Source organism: Thermobia domestica, chromosome 10 (genome assembly GCF_964235325.1).
Source record: "Thermobia domestica chromosome 10, izTheDome1.hap1.1, whole genome shotgun sequence".
Classification (NCBI taxonomy): Eukaryota; Metazoa; Arthropoda; class Insecta; order Zygentoma; family Lepismatidae; genus Thermobia; species Thermobia domestica.
This window is the reverse complement of record NC_137463.1, coordinates 87851630-87867503: the sequence shown is the minus strand read 5'-3', so window position 1 is coordinate 87867503 and position 15874 is coordinate 87851630. Positions and strand designations below refer to the sequence as shown.

General features: G+C 34.3%; 1 long non-coding RNA gene across 1 annotated transcript; it reads left to right on the top strand.

Moving 5' to 3' along the window:
• The first annotated feature begins 9 nt into the window (after positions 1–9).
• On the top strand, positions 10–15305 carry LOC145662532 (uncharacterized). The gene is made up of 3 exons (XR_014127062.1): positions 10–153; positions 12875–13204; positions 13991–15305. It is a non-coding gene; the product is annotated as an uncharacterized LOC145662532 (long non-coding RNA).
• Positions 15306–15874: the final 569 nt, after the last annotated feature.

The following is a 15874-nucleotide window of genomic DNA, read 5'->3' as shown; positions in this document are numbered from 1 at the left end:
GTCGTAAATGTGCATGTACAATTCTTTGATAGCGTCATTACTGTTACGTCATAAACCAAACTGTAACAAGCCTTATAATTGGTTAAAAATTATAGCAGACGTGTTATGAATTCAGTCCGGGCTCCGGGGAGAATAAGTGATGAAAGGATAATTGTAAGTAATTTTAAACACCTCTTTAATACACTTCCACTTTGGCACTTTGGGTTTATAGATAAGTTATAACCTTGAGGTTTTTTTTCTTTTAATGTAGTTCAAGTATAACATTCCCGGCGGCAAAATAACAATTAATTTAGTGCTATGATATGTGATTGAACTTCAGTAGTGCAACTTACGAATATGGGGGCATTGTATTAATATCAGCAGGTAAAATATGTTACTTCGGAAGGGAATGATAATATTTAAAGAACTTGAGGGTTAAGTTTAGAGTTACCCCTCCGCTTTGTATAAAAATCAGGAAAATTTACAGGAAAAATGAGGTAAGAAATGATAATTTGAAATTTTTATTTGATGTTTAGGAATGTAAGTTCGGCAGGAGAGTTATGTTTAATACGAGAAAAGATATGTGGAAGTTAGTACTATTTGCCGGATGCGGAAGATTTCAGCAGCATGGTAGTTGTAAAATATGGCGAACAGGTGTAACGGATAGGCAAAAATAATGAAGAAAACCTTTTAAATTTTTGTGAAGCACACGGAGTACTGAAGTTAAGTGAAATGTAACAACTTTTAATACTTTAAGCACTGTTTTTTGTATGTTGCAAAGTCCAAGGGCACCTTCAGACTGGAGGGGCAACTCTAAACTTAAGCCGAACTTGATTATGAAGGTGTGGAACATGTAAGTCATTTATGAAGGTAGATACAGTATAAAAGTAATATTTGTTTTAAGTTTAATATCTCATGTGATATGCCCTTTAGGCTAAAAAGAACAGACATCGTTTAAAAAAAATCGTTCATTACTATTGAGTATTGTGGAAATTAGAAATGAAAACAATTATGAATCAACGGAATTTACATTTCCTTTTGGAAATAGCATCCTCATGCTTTTTAACCTATTTGGGCTAGCTTTGGGGGGCCAATTTTTCGCCTACTTTTTTGCGATGTATTTTTTCGATTCGGTCGTTTTAGGGTTTCATACTTTTAATTAGGTCACCAATATTAAATTCAGACAGTATTGCCAAGCGAGCGTTAGCGAGTGAAGGCGGGTGAGAGCCCCGCAGGGCACGTTGTTTTCTGTCTTCGTTACCATGAAATCATTTGTTTTTCTCTATATATATTCAATGTATATATATTTTGTATACTCTCTTGACGTTGTCTATTGCAACAAATGTTGTTTAACGACAATAAAAATATTCTATTCCAGTTACCTTTACGGTTTGTACAGGTCCCCTACTGCCTTTAAAAAATTGTGTACAATACTTTCTTGGCAACTTGAACACCACTGTCAACTCATTTCCCCTGTAAATCATCCTGGTTTTTGCCAGTTTTGGCCCCCCAATACTAAACATTTACCCCTATTTGTTGTTTTCGCACATGCCGATACTACACTTAAAACAAGTAAAGTTCAGGGATGCCATTCAGAAAAAAAATGTAGTTTAAAAGTTACAGCCACACCAGCGTTGTAAGGTATTACCTAGTTCTGTCACTGATTTTCTCGTAATGGTTTCTGTATTATTGTCTCTCCGCCTACTAGTACCCACCAACTCCAACAGCTTTCGTTTTTCTACTTTAGTTGTGATTGTATTTCGCAAATAGACAAACCAAATTGTGCTAAGTGGCCACTAGAAATGGCATGAATCTTATCTAGCCGAGTCAGGGCAGGAGCGCAGCAGTGATACCTGCCGTGTGTGCGTCCTTATGGAACAGGCGTCTCAGCGATGGTGAGAAATGAATATTAGACGAAATATCATCATGAGAGCAATAAACGAGCTTATGAAGGTCGTCAGTATAGATTGATTAATAAGGGAGAAACCGATTTTCAATTCTGGATTATATCAGTTCACGGGTGGATCCGATATGAGATAAACGGAATATGTCAGTGTTTCAAACACGATGTGTATGTTACGGTAATGGAGGAAAATACAGAAATATAGAGCTGAAACTAATAAGAAGAGATCGCGTCTGAAACAAATTGGGCCCAAATTTTGATGCTGTCCCTTTCATGGGGGGTTTAACTTTACAGTGCCCGCTCTAGCTGGTATACTCATTCAGAAACGAGAAATTACACTCTGTTAATTTTACGGAAGTGGGTCAAGACTTCCCTTCCCTTAAACTGACCCGTTCCTGCTCCTACCCTACTTATTCCTATCTTACTCTACTATAAGTAGCCTTTTAAAGTGGTCCTACTCATCGATGCGCAGCTGGAGCATGTATTTGTAAAGTTTATCCTGATGGGGAAGTAAATTTGTAAGACTTACGGAAGAAATATTACTTGATTTCACTATAGAATTGTACAGGTAATGAAAATATATCTAACCTTTACATGTATAAGGTAAAAATACGATATGTAAAGCGTGTTCTTTACTACGTAGTTCTCCATATAAAAGACATGATGAAGTGAAATGCTATGACAAGACAGTGTACACAGTGCCGCAAGACTGTGCCACACAAGGCATGTGCTTTGTGTTTTATATAGTGTTTTTCTACCATCCTCGTTTATACGTAGCAGCGCTGATGCATCTGCTTATAACGGATACACTCCTCGCTCATGCTCGGAACCCCTTCTGCGCTCCTTCCCTGATGGGTTAAATAGCATTCGTGGTTTATGCGGTACAGTTTTTATGCCATATATGCATACGCTCAGTCCTGCTAAAGTCAATCTCCGATTATTAAAGCAACTCTTCCTTTAATAAACAGTTTGTAAGGCAGTAAGAGTGCATTTTCTGCCAAGAGGAGTTCATATTTCTTGAATATGAGCATCCCTTCTATGGCAAAAGTTTGCAACATTTAACAGTTGAAGGATACTAATTTTGCGAAGTATTACAATACAGACGAATAAGTATCTAGCGAAGAGCATAGAATCCATGAATATAGGAAATACTTGTGATTAATAGTTAAGAATGAACGACGGAAATGAAAGAAGATTAATTCTAGGTAAGGTGTATTATGACAAGAAATAAATAGCAGCACAACGTGGAAAACAGGTTCATGTGCGTCTAATCCGGGGCCGCACTTTGCGGAAGATTAACCATACTTTAACCATAAGTTTTTGCACCCTTAAAATCGGGTTTTGATTTTTTTTTTTTTTTTCACAACGCATTTGGGCCCATGGTATATTTTCAGGTTTATTTTTTTTTTCGAAATATTTCCGTGTCTTTGGGGTATAAGTGTTAAAATGTGATTTATATTTCAAGAATATCATTGTCACAACTTGCAACAATATTCTATTCACTGCTGTTTTAGAAAAAAAAAAGCCGCTATTTTAAAATTTTACATTGGATCGCCGAGAAAATCTATACAGCAAATTTAGAATGTCTCGTGCTTCTACTCTCAAAATTTCAACTTGAAAGTCCGAAAATTGCACCCTGTAGCGTGGATAACAGCTATTTTGAAAAATGACCACCATTTTGAAATTTTACGTTGGTATGCCGCCAAATTCTATATAGGAAATTTAGTGTCTCGTGTTTGTATCCTGAAAATTTAAACTTAAAAGACCGAAAGTGGTGCCCTGTAGTAGTGTGGTTACTGGCAGACGAACGAACAGATGTAGTTCGAATCATCCCAGGAGCCTCAGTGATATTCGCCAAATGTTTCGTTGAAATTCACTTTCGATACTTTGTGTGTTCAATTACGGGAATTTCCCAAGCACTTGTTGCAAGACGGTTCTTTCCAGAAAATTAATTTGAAATAAAGATATAATTCATATTTTATAAAGCAAGTGTTTCAAAATGTCTTAAATGAAATTAAATATCTTCCAGCGTAAAACAAATAGATTTATTGTTAAAGTATTCACTTCCGATGCTTTGTGCGTTTAATTTTGGAAACTTCCCGAGCTCTTTCACTTTTTTCCTTCTTTCGAAAATGCAGCTTTCTTTACTGTTCATCGAAACTTCAACTAGTACGGAATTTTGAATTGAGCACTTGCAGTAGTAAGCGTTACGCAGTCTTCCGAACTCCGGACCTTAAGCATTTAATTTTGACAAGAATTTTTACGCTATTGCTGGTATTGATTCTACAGAATGCTTATTTGAAGAGTAGCAACAAATAACTGAACTAAACTGTAGTTGTTGGAAAACCAAATTTTACTGAAAAATACTTGTGTTATCATCAAAGGTAATAAAAAATAATACTAATAGTTTTACTAATGAACTACATATTTATTGCTAGTATCGGCACCTATGGCCTTAAACCCGTTAAATGTATGAGGGATAACGTCCCTCGGCGTCGCCGAGTCGGTGAGCACACTATTCACGGAAAGTATTTTCTAAAATATAAAATTGTATATTTTACTTCAAACAGGCTATAAGCATAATCCATATATTACTTTGTTCTACAATTATCTCAAGCTAAGGTAAGGTTTCTTATTTATTCAGGATTTTATAAATGTCTTATGTTGAAGGGTGTTGTATACCTTAACGCGAAAGCATCTAATTCGCCGAAGGAAAGACCAAAATCTGACAAAAATAACTTTCAATGTGATCACCTTAGTTTTACTAACAATATACTAACAAAAAGCTCAAAAACCCAGGTGTTTTTTTTTTTCAGGTGGGTCCAACCCGAATAACCCCACCGGCTTTTTTTCGGGCTGGGCCCACTTAAAATAGGATAACAACGAGACCCGAAGGGCAGTATTATTGGAATTCTAACTAGTCACAAAATCCACAGTGGGTTTTATTGCAATAGGTTAAAAAATTTCTCCAAAAATATACTTTAAAGCATAGATTTAACTAATAACCTTAATGTGGTTATAATTACTTCGTTCGATCATTTTCTTAGAACGCGCCTAGTTTCAGAATTGGCTTAAAATATATATTTATCAAGACATCACGACAATAGAATACAATTGAAAAAAGTTCGGGAATCATGCATAACTAATTCTATAAGATGTGTGAAGTGCTTCTGTTATGAAGACACATATGGAGATCACGTTCACATATCTCCGATCTCTTCATAACAATCCTTGAAGGTGAATGCAATGTTTACATTCGAAACATCAGAAGTCAATATTTTCTATTGGCTGATAGCCCGAGAAAAGTTATTTGAAGTTAACTCTAGTTCATTTTGGCTCATTACACGTGAAATCACGCAGAAAGAAAATCAGAATTGTCACCCACAGAGTCATATTTTAATGAAACTTCGTTTACTTGTTAACACTATTTCGGTTTGAAGACCTGTGAAATCTTCCTTCCGTTGTTCTAATAGTTTGTGGAGAAAGAGGATCAAAGTAGGAGAATTGCAGATTTCCGGATCGTTCTCGAGAGCTTCTAATATTGCATAGAGCATAATACAGATAATCATATCCCAGTATGTAAGCAGTGTATCACTTTAAGATTTTATCTTAAGTGCATGAAGGTCTGTAGATCTAGTAAAAAAGATATATCATCAAAGTTACCGTACATTAAGAGTGTAAAATGCACCCTTGCACCTCAAAATAATTAACTTTTTGTATACAATTCTCATTTTAGGACATGTGCGTTATCACTATAAGGCAAGAATAGTTTTTCTGCCGCTTTCTTGGATAAACTGTAGGTGGAGGTATGGTTTGAGTCTGAAATAGTATTCACTTACATTTAATTCTCGACAATATCTTTCCTTCCCCACGACAAGGGCACGAAAGTTAGTAGCTGTATTTTTTCTCTTTCTTCGAATGATTTGACTGTGGAGTTTGGCCGTTATTAAATCAGAAGTTTATCCATATCACGAGTCTTTTGAGATTCTACGAAAATCTTTTTCAGGGGAAAACTATGTTCCCAAAACTTTGCTTAGTTTAGTTTTCAGAGAAGAACTTTAGTCTTCCTCTTAGCATATGCATGCTCACTGTGTGACGGAATGGCATGGAATTTTAAACGTGAGTACCCTCATGCTGTAAGTGAAACATTAAGATGCTCTTCACTTTTTTTTTCTTTCTTCAGATACTTCAAAATAGATATATTGTGTTCACTGTTGCCAACTTTGTTCACATTTTACATGGGAAAATTTGCCGAGTTTGTTTCTGCACGTATCAGGCATTTTGACTGCAAATATCCTTTACGAAGTCAATGTTTTTCCAAAATGAACACTTAGTGTACATTTCTCAAAGCTTTAGTGATTGTTTTTTTTGTGACATGTAAATGGGTCATAAACAACTTGTGATAATGGTCATAAGTTTTCAAGTAAATATGCCTTGTGATGTTTACATACACTTGTTAACAAATCAGAAGTGATTCAATTCCTGAAAGATAACACTTCTTTTCGGATGCACATACAGTAGAAATGCAGTGTAATTTTATCACCCCTGACATTCACTTTTAGTTTCCCTTCCTACACTCCACTGTTCAAATTTACTTCCTGACATCGTTGTAAGCCAGTGGTTCTCAGCCTAATTCCTATCACGACCCTTATTTTATCACATCCTCTTGCCAGCGGCTCCCTTATAATTTCTAGTTTGTAATAAGCTTGTGTGGGATTTTTAATATACCTATTGCAGAGATATTACGATATCCATCTATATCTATAATCGTAGAATCAATTTCGTGTACATAGTGGATACATAACTTAAAAGCGAATGCGTTAAAACTAAATTTAGTCAGTTCAATCATATAACAAATATAGAATCCGATCCGTCATACTGCTTCGAAATCGAGGCCTTTTAAAAATTTTAAAACTTCGTAACTCCCTTGATTTTGGGTCATATGATAAAGAAAATAAAGTGATTTCTAATTTTGGTTTTAAAAAACTCGGATAGTTGTTAAAAAAGTTACTGAGTATTTTTAATTATTTGATAATGTACGTCACGAAGATTAAACCAGGCATTGCCGCACTAGTGAAATCAATCATGCTCAGGTATCTCATTACCTTTGAATTTTAATTGCAGGTTTTATTGCGTTTGTATTTTTCTGGTATTTCAATATGCAGTTCTCATTAGTTTTATATCGTACCTCTTTCATTTAAATTTATTTTTAAACAGCTCTGCACCTGTGGAAAATCTTTAGTAAACCTATTTTTTGTTGTTCTTAACAGTATGTATAAAAATTAAAATATGCCTATCAGAACAAAATTCAAAATAATATTTAAAAATGTTTTCCGGTATTAGCTTCTAATTATATTTATCTCTTTTGCTTAGCTTCGCGACCCCCAGGTTGAGAAACCCTGTTGTAGGCTAACTTCTCACTTGGCAGTACGAAAGTACTATATTGCCGCCACCCCAATAAGTATCCAGTCTTACGCACTGAGAATGACATGACCCCTGCATACAAGCACAGCTGAAACGGAACTGAACATTACTGTAAAATTGAGTAACATTTCAGACGGAGAAAGAATTTTATTTGTGTTTTCATAGAAACAACATTTTTCCATCTATGTATTTAAGCAAACAGCATATATTTGATACTATAGACACACACATCAACAAAACTATAGACACATACATCAACGTAACTAAATATAAGCTCTTCAAGTCATAAAATACTTTGCATTATGACAGAAGCTTGTACTTCCTTTTGTGAGGTTATGTTAAGTCAAGTTGGTGGTTCTCCCTGCCATACAGCCTTCATATTAGTTCATTTGACGACAATATTTGTAGACTTGGAATAGTAGTTAAATTTTTACATTAAATTCACTTTGGCTGTGATCTTGTTGATTTTTACTTGGAATAAGTCTTTTGCGCGTGCAATTTTCTTATTAATATCGGTTGCGTGCAAATTCATGATATTCTGACTAGTATATTGTGGCTACAAGTATGAATTTTTCTGCACGAAATTGGTTCCCCTTTCCTTCCATCCTCCTATTCTTATATTGTCTTCAGCATTTATTGTAGATATACGCAATATGGTCTTATATTTGAATGCCTTTGATACAGATAATACTATCTGCATATTATTTCTACAGAACATATTACATATATATAATGTTTATATTATATTGCCTAAAATATTTTATTTCTCACTTTGCGGAATTATACTGGTTTTTAATCAATACTCACCACCAATTGTGTAAGTAAACCCACGATTTTCCTATTTTAGTGCTCAAAAATAACGAATGCAACGTCCAGTGTTCTTATATTAAAATCCGTAATTTTAGATGCGACCTTATATTAGTGCTCTACTTTAGTCTCTTTTTGTATATTTATTTAATGATAGAAATTGAAAATATTTGTAATAATTTATAATGGTAAGTTTTGCATTTACATTTTATTACCTCTTACAGAGGTACAACTGTGCATTTTTCGTAGTTCTTCTCAACAGAATCGCTACAACCCCTCTTTTCACTTCCCAAGTATGATCCTGGACTTTTGTGTGTACACTGGAGAATGGTAAGGTGAAAATATCATGACAAACCAAATTACCTTTTTCTTGTTATGACTATGAGAATTTTTGAACAGTTAAATCGAGAAGTACTTCACATCAGTGGCGGCGGAAGATGAAAAACTTTGCCCGAGCTGGACTTTACAAAAAAAGTTTTTTTTTTTTTAATCGGATATGAAGCAAAGTCCATCGTCCCTCCCCCTTTTTAAAACATACTGTGTGAGATTTAACTTGTAGACTTTAGTGAGTTACAGCAAATAGAAGCTATTCTTAAAAGTGACATTATCAAATTAGAATTGACCATTTTCAAAGTATATTCAGGATGAAAAATATTCATACACCAGTCGTCGCACTTAGTTGTCTGCATTGAAATGTATTTTAAAGTTCAGTTAACTTTAAATATATCAGGGTTGGCAAAAACCATGGTTTTTGTTGAAAAACCAAAAAACCCGGTTTTTTGGTTTAAATAATTTGCTCTATGTATTTATATCACATATGGACAGAAGTAAGTTTGCTTCACCTTGGTGTTATTATGCAACAAACCGGGTTATGCTGGAAGGGGTCACATAAGCATAAAGCCTAGTCCAAACCGTTTCTCGACTTAAATCCGAAACAAATGGTCCTCCATTTGAACTCGAAACTGAGACTAATTGGCCACAAATGCGATACGTCTGCCAAATCACTCACGAAGGACTCCTGATAAAATATGTTGTACTGATCTTTGCATACTTTAAATATAATTGTCTAACTGTCAAGAGTCATTTGAGGACAAAAAGATAAACAGTTGCACACGTGAAACCATTATACAGAATTACATATGGACAATTTCAAAACACTGCAGAGTACAGAAGAACTAATTAAGTCCAAGTTAGTTCACTACGACTTTTATTAGTCCAAGTTAAAGAAATACAACGACTTAATGTGCATTTCGGTAAGAAAAGTGAATAAAGATAAGAATTGAGTCCACTTTGACTTGACCCATTTATACATCAATAGATAGCAAAGATACTTCTGATTTCAGTAAATGCTTCTCGTGGGGTTAGTATGACCCCCCCTCCAAAAAAAGTACGGTATTTCGATGTATTTTATCAATAGTAAACACTACCAAAACGAAACAATGTTTAGAATTTTTCTTTGATTGGAATCGCATAACAATAACAACAAACTATAAACAAATCACAAGAGAAGCATTCATAAGCTTATTTAGAAAAAAAATGGTTTTGTAGCATAATCTCTTCGAGTAATGAATGGGGAATTCAGGTCTAAATATAATACGAATAATATACGGGAGTGACAGGTGATAACCCACAAATGTGTGTTCATCAAGATTCTACAAACACTTACGTTTTTTTTTTTTTAACCAACACTGAAATGTATTATTTCTGTTGTTGCCATGGCAACGAGAGTTGGTCAGTTACCAACGATTCTGTGAATGATATACAATTCGCTTCTTTGATAATGTCACGTTTCGCTTGTTATAACTGATTATCGAAGTTTGTGCGAATTCTGGAATGTAATTTCAGACGTACATCCAGTGGCATATTAGTGAGGAAGTTACTCAGCATGTGAATTACTTCTCGATTTAATTCTTCATAAGGTGAACCCCCATGAAGCTCGCAGAACCAAAAGTGAATGAAATATAACAGGCAGTCCCCCCTCCTCCGTTAGTTTAACGTCTGGAAATGTTTCCACGTTTCTTGATATTTCCTATTATTTTTCAAATCATCGATAAGTTGTGTTGTTCTTCTTCTTCCCTTCTTTAGCTATATCAAAAAAGCAATTTCTTCACAAAAATCGTCCTCTTCTTTCTAGCTCGTGTTAAAATATTTTCGTTTGTTAGTTTCCGTTTTATCTCTCGATTTTTCTCCAACACCATGTTTCGAAGCTCTGTAAGTATTTCTTCTCTAACTTACATAATGTCGAACTCTCCGAACCATTCAATTCCATATATAATATTTGACCGACTTCTTCAGTTCAATGTTAAGCCTGCTAGTTAGGAATAACCTTTTCTTGGCGAATGCCTCTTTAGCCACTGCAATTCTTGACCTGATCTTTTTAGTGCTGTGAACTTCTCTCTAAGTACTTCCCAGACATTTGAAGTGTTCTTTTCTACTCTGCTCAGTAAGGGCGTGTTTCCATTTTTTTTTTCCGACTCTTCGATATTGATTCTATATTCCATATTGCTTCTCAGTGTCAACTATCCTATCTATTATCTGTATTCTTCTTCGGGTCTATCTATAATAACTGTGTTATCCGTTTATCTCACCTTGTTAATGATCTTCCCCCATTCTTGAAATCTCCAACTTCCATTAATTCTGCCTTCATTAAGCGTTCACGTAATTGGGATGACGTACAACATCGCTGTCGCCGACTCCTCTCTCAATCTCTATACTGTTAAATTCTTTTGGTTCAGACACAACTTCACTCTTCGTTTTGTGTATAGGTTGCGAATAAATGGACTATCCCTCCAGTTTACCTCGACTTTTTAAAACTTTCGTCGAGTTTACCCGTCAAAGCTTTTCTCCAGTCGATGAAGCACAAATTCTACTCTTCCTTTACCTCAAGGACTCGATCTGTTGTAATTCTTATCAACCCAGTAGCATATCTGGTTCCTTTTCCTTTCCGGATCCTTAATCCGGAATTCCAAAATTGATCTTACTCCAGATCTCTTGTCTTACTTGCCAGCCACGTATTCAGTGTGTGCTTAATAACATTTCCAGTATGGGAAATAACGCTTATTAAGATTATGTGATCAGTGCATTTCTTTGCTTGCTTTTTCTTAAACAATACAACCATTGTAACATCTAGAAAATCCTTCGGCCATTGTCTATTCAGGTGTCCTTATTAATAGGTGAAGTCAATGCCTTCATTGCATTGTCTCCTAATCCTTTCACCAAGTCGCTGGTATGTCATCGTCTCCAGTATCCTTCTTCCTTCTCATGTCTTTGATGACCTGTATTACTTCAGCTTTCAGAATTCTTGGTTCATTGTTTTCGTTGACTTCTTCTTTTGCTTCGATCACGATATTTCCTGAGCGGTTCTTCTCGTCATATAGATCCTTTGTACATTCCTCCTTGATTCTAAGGATTTCTTGCTGGCCGTCTTGATATTCCATTCCAAATGTGTATATAATTTTGTTACTTTTCCCACACATTTTTATGCTTTCTGACATCAGATTATATTTGCCACGTCGTTGAAGTTGTGTTATTTCTTTACATCGCTTCCAAATACTTCTCTTTGGCCCTGTCAGTTTCTTTTCTCAATTCATTATTCAACCTTTTGTATTCTTTGGTGTCTGTGGTTTTCACCCTTTTGCATTCCACCATCTTAAGCGTTTATTCAGTTATCTATGTTTTTCTAGGTGCTCTTTTCATCTTGCCAGTGTTCTTGAGTTTATCTAGTAGAGTCTGTTTAACTTTCCTTAGTTTGTTCTACGCAGCCTGTCGTATTGTCTGCTGCCAGATTTTTTTTTTTCCCTATCTTCTTTCGCATTGCTGTTACATACAATTGTCGATTTCTCCTCCCGTTTTACTTGATTGACTTTAACCAGCTTTGCACTTTCGCCACTAAGAGATGTGGTCCGAATCTATGCCCGCTCCTAGTAGTCGTAATGTTCCGTATATTATTCCTGAAACCATGTTTAATAACGCATTTTTACCTTTCTTGTTTCACCTTTTTCCGACCATTGCCCTTCATTCAAGTGTTTGCATTATACTTACCCATTTCCATTTATAAATTTTCAAGTTTACCCATTCCTATAGTTCGGACGTTTCAGGTTCCTATGCAGTTGAGATTCATTGCATTTTGTGGAGTTTTCGAACCTATACGTATAACAACAACAATACTGCGAGCAAGTACTTGTTTGATTATTTTCGAATGCATTTCGATTTTATCAGAAGGTACATCACATTTAAAAATAGGCTAAACCTTATACAGGTAACTAACTATAGGCGATTTTACCGTATAACAATATCGATGCTGAGAAGTCTTAAATGGTTTTACTCAAATTCTGCTCTTTTCATTATGTTAATATTTTCGGTCACCTGCTGTGACATCCTCTGTATATGACATTCGTGATATAAAGCGATTCTAGTTATTCCACCGGATGATTTTTAAACATCGACAAAATTTCATACATAGATTCTTCTTTTGCTGGCTAGTTCGTGACCTAAAAATGTTTGTATCATAAATGTGATCTATCAGTTCTTGGTCTAATATAATTTTGCGAAATCCCTCCCGTAAGGATATCGTTTATATATTTTTTGATATATTGAGCACAAGTATTGACAAAAATTTTGATAATAATTTGATAGAAGAGTAATGGAAGAATGGTTATTTGGATATTTATTTTTAAAAAAGAAAAGAAAAAAATATTCATTAATTGTTGTTTCATGTTGCTTTTCAGCTAAATGATATTTGTATTATCTGTTTTTCTACAGGTATTTGGAACATAGTGCAGTTATTGAAGCAGAATTTTGCAGACTTGGATAGCTATTGGTAGCTCGCAGAATTCCAAGGTTTAAGGCAACATGGTCAATACACGCGCTGCAATGAAATTTAGAAATTACGTATAACATCGGTAGACAGAAGTGTAAAGCAGATCATTTTTTATGTTATTCGTATTGATAATGTAAATTTTTAGGTGACTCGGATGATAAGTAGATAGAAACTTCAAACATGTACGCATTGACGTCGGCTTGGCCTATGCTTGAAAGTGGTTGCTTTGATGAATATTGAAATCATTTCCATTTTTTGACTTTGTATTCAATGTAAGTCGTATTGTATGTAAATATAACGTCTTTAAAGTGCTATTTTGTATAATAATTATGAAAATTCTGTATTGAGTTAAAAATAATAAGTGCTGAAGAGCTTATAATGTTTGTACTCTTAATGCTCGATCTTGTTACATCCAGAGTTAAACTGAAAGAATTAGCACAATAGTTAGACAGAAAGAAGTGAAGGGAAAAGAAATAAAAACGGCCAGATTGAAAACCCACGATTAGAAAAAAAGAAAAAGTGAATGAACGAATGAAAGCGATAAGAAGGGGTAAAATGTTTCAACAAGGAAATTGTGTGCTGAAGTAAAACATTATTCATACAACGTACATCATCTACAATTAGAAGGAAAGACAGGAGTAAAGCAAGTGTCTTAATTAAGTAGTGCACTCTTACTCTTATATAAAAATTGCAATGTTCACACACAATAGCAGGCAGATTACAATTTTGTACGTGTTATACACACGTTTCTGATTAAAATACACAAATATTAATTTCTGCGCAAATTCTATTCAGGATCTATATATTGTGTTGCTGCTTCAAATTAGGTTAAAACATTGTTATTATCCACGTCTCCTTTAGTCTACACAGAATATCCGTTGGACGTAAAACTCAAATATTTCATTTCACTTAGATTACATTTCCAAACGGTGTTTCTGTGGGCCTGAAGTTATTTGCAATATGTGTAGTATCATAAATGGCATAGGTAATTTTTTCTTTCTCCTAATTGGGGACATTGTTCTTTTATCATCTAACACATTATGTGATTCTTTTTTCAGACATGAAATTTACATGCAGCTGAAGTTGACTTCAAAGACTGGAAGTAATAGAGAAAACGGTATGGAAAGTTGAGCCACCAAGAGAAACATGCTACCGTGAAAGGACAAAACTAAAGCTAATGCATTGGAGATTCCTAGGATAATTCGTCAAATGCGTACTTCAATTTTTTTTTTTAAATAAATATGTATATATCTGCCCCGTAATCTCTGTATAATTAAATAAATCCGTCTTGGAGGGTAGTATTTAATATTTTCTTATGTATTGCAGAACATAATTTTATAGTAATAAAGTATGTCGTTGCCCAGTTCATTGCATTTACATCTACTCTGTTTTATCGTGCACAGGAATGAAAGTAATATATGTGAAACTAGTATCTTTGCTATCCCATTAACCAGTACCGTATATGATTCGTATGTTCGTTTTCATGCCTCTATTGTTATATTTTATATATTATAAGTATTTATTGCATATATTTCTAAACAGTAATGATTCACATTCTTAATAGGCTAGTATAAAAATAACTTACACAATTATATATTATCAATGATTTAAACTCATATGGGCAAATTGACTAAATTATTTGCCAAATATAAACCTCTTATTAAGATTGCGAATCCGTTTAACTGTTGCGTTGGTTTATTAATGTTATCTGCTTGAGCGTGATGTATCAGTTGTATATTGAACATTATTTGTGAGTTACATATGTTAGAACAATACTCAGAGAATGCAAGACGAGAAACTTTCCAGTATGAAGAAAAATAATATATTCTGTGCTTTACTCATTATTGTTCGTGTTTTTAAGAGATAATTACAATTAACATTTTACGTTAATACACAATTCATTTATTACGATCAGAATTGAAAAACAATTCATATATTTATGTATGCATAAGTAAATGTAATTTTATTTGACCAATATTTATTGTGCAACCTAACGTAACGGTACTCAGGATGTTATTTTACGTAATTGGTATACTGGGTTTAGGCCAATCTCAGTGAATTTCATTAATTGTTAATGGGTTGTTGCTTACCACATGTCACCAATTATTGTTAACGATCCATGCAGAAAAATTTACTCCCAAGATGGAATCCGGTTCTCTTTTAGAGAAGGATCACTGAAGCACATATTTAGCTCGATATGAACTAATATGTGGTGGCCAGGGTGTTGGTTAAATATATGAATCTTCCACAATAAATGTTAAATGGCTTAGATGATTTTCGAGGTGGTTAGGGCATTAACTTTTGTACACTATTTGCGGTGTTTGCATTGTTTTGTTTTGTTGTTGGAAAATATATTCATGGTGTCAGTTTGAAGTGTTTATTGTATTAATTGTCACATATTTTGCACAACTGGGAGCGATGTCTGCCAGTAAACTTGATATTGAGATGAAGCTAAGTTCATGAAACAAAGGCAGTTGGGAATCATGATGTGGTGCTTGTAATTAGAATTGAGCATCCTTTGTGATTACTTGTTGCGCTTTGTTTATTTCTTCAAAGTTAGAGTAGATAATTATGTGACATCAGATCCAAGATAAAAGAAGACAATATATATATAGCAACCATTAGCCGGACAACCGACAACGAATAGGACATCTGTAGTTTTTAAAGAGATCGATAACTATGAGAATAGACAGAAAATGATGAGAGCACTATTCTAATGTTTAAACAATTTATGTGGCCACCTGCGCTGTGCTTCAAATCTGAGCATTTTTTATGATTAATATCCTTTTGTGTCATATTTGTGGCTATAGCATTATGTTTTGTTTTGATGTACGAAACAGTGATTCCGATATTGATATATTTGATAACCCGTAATTGGTTACTTTTTGCATTTTTCAAAAGACTTTTCTTTTTTTTTTAACTGACGACTACTGGTAGTCAAC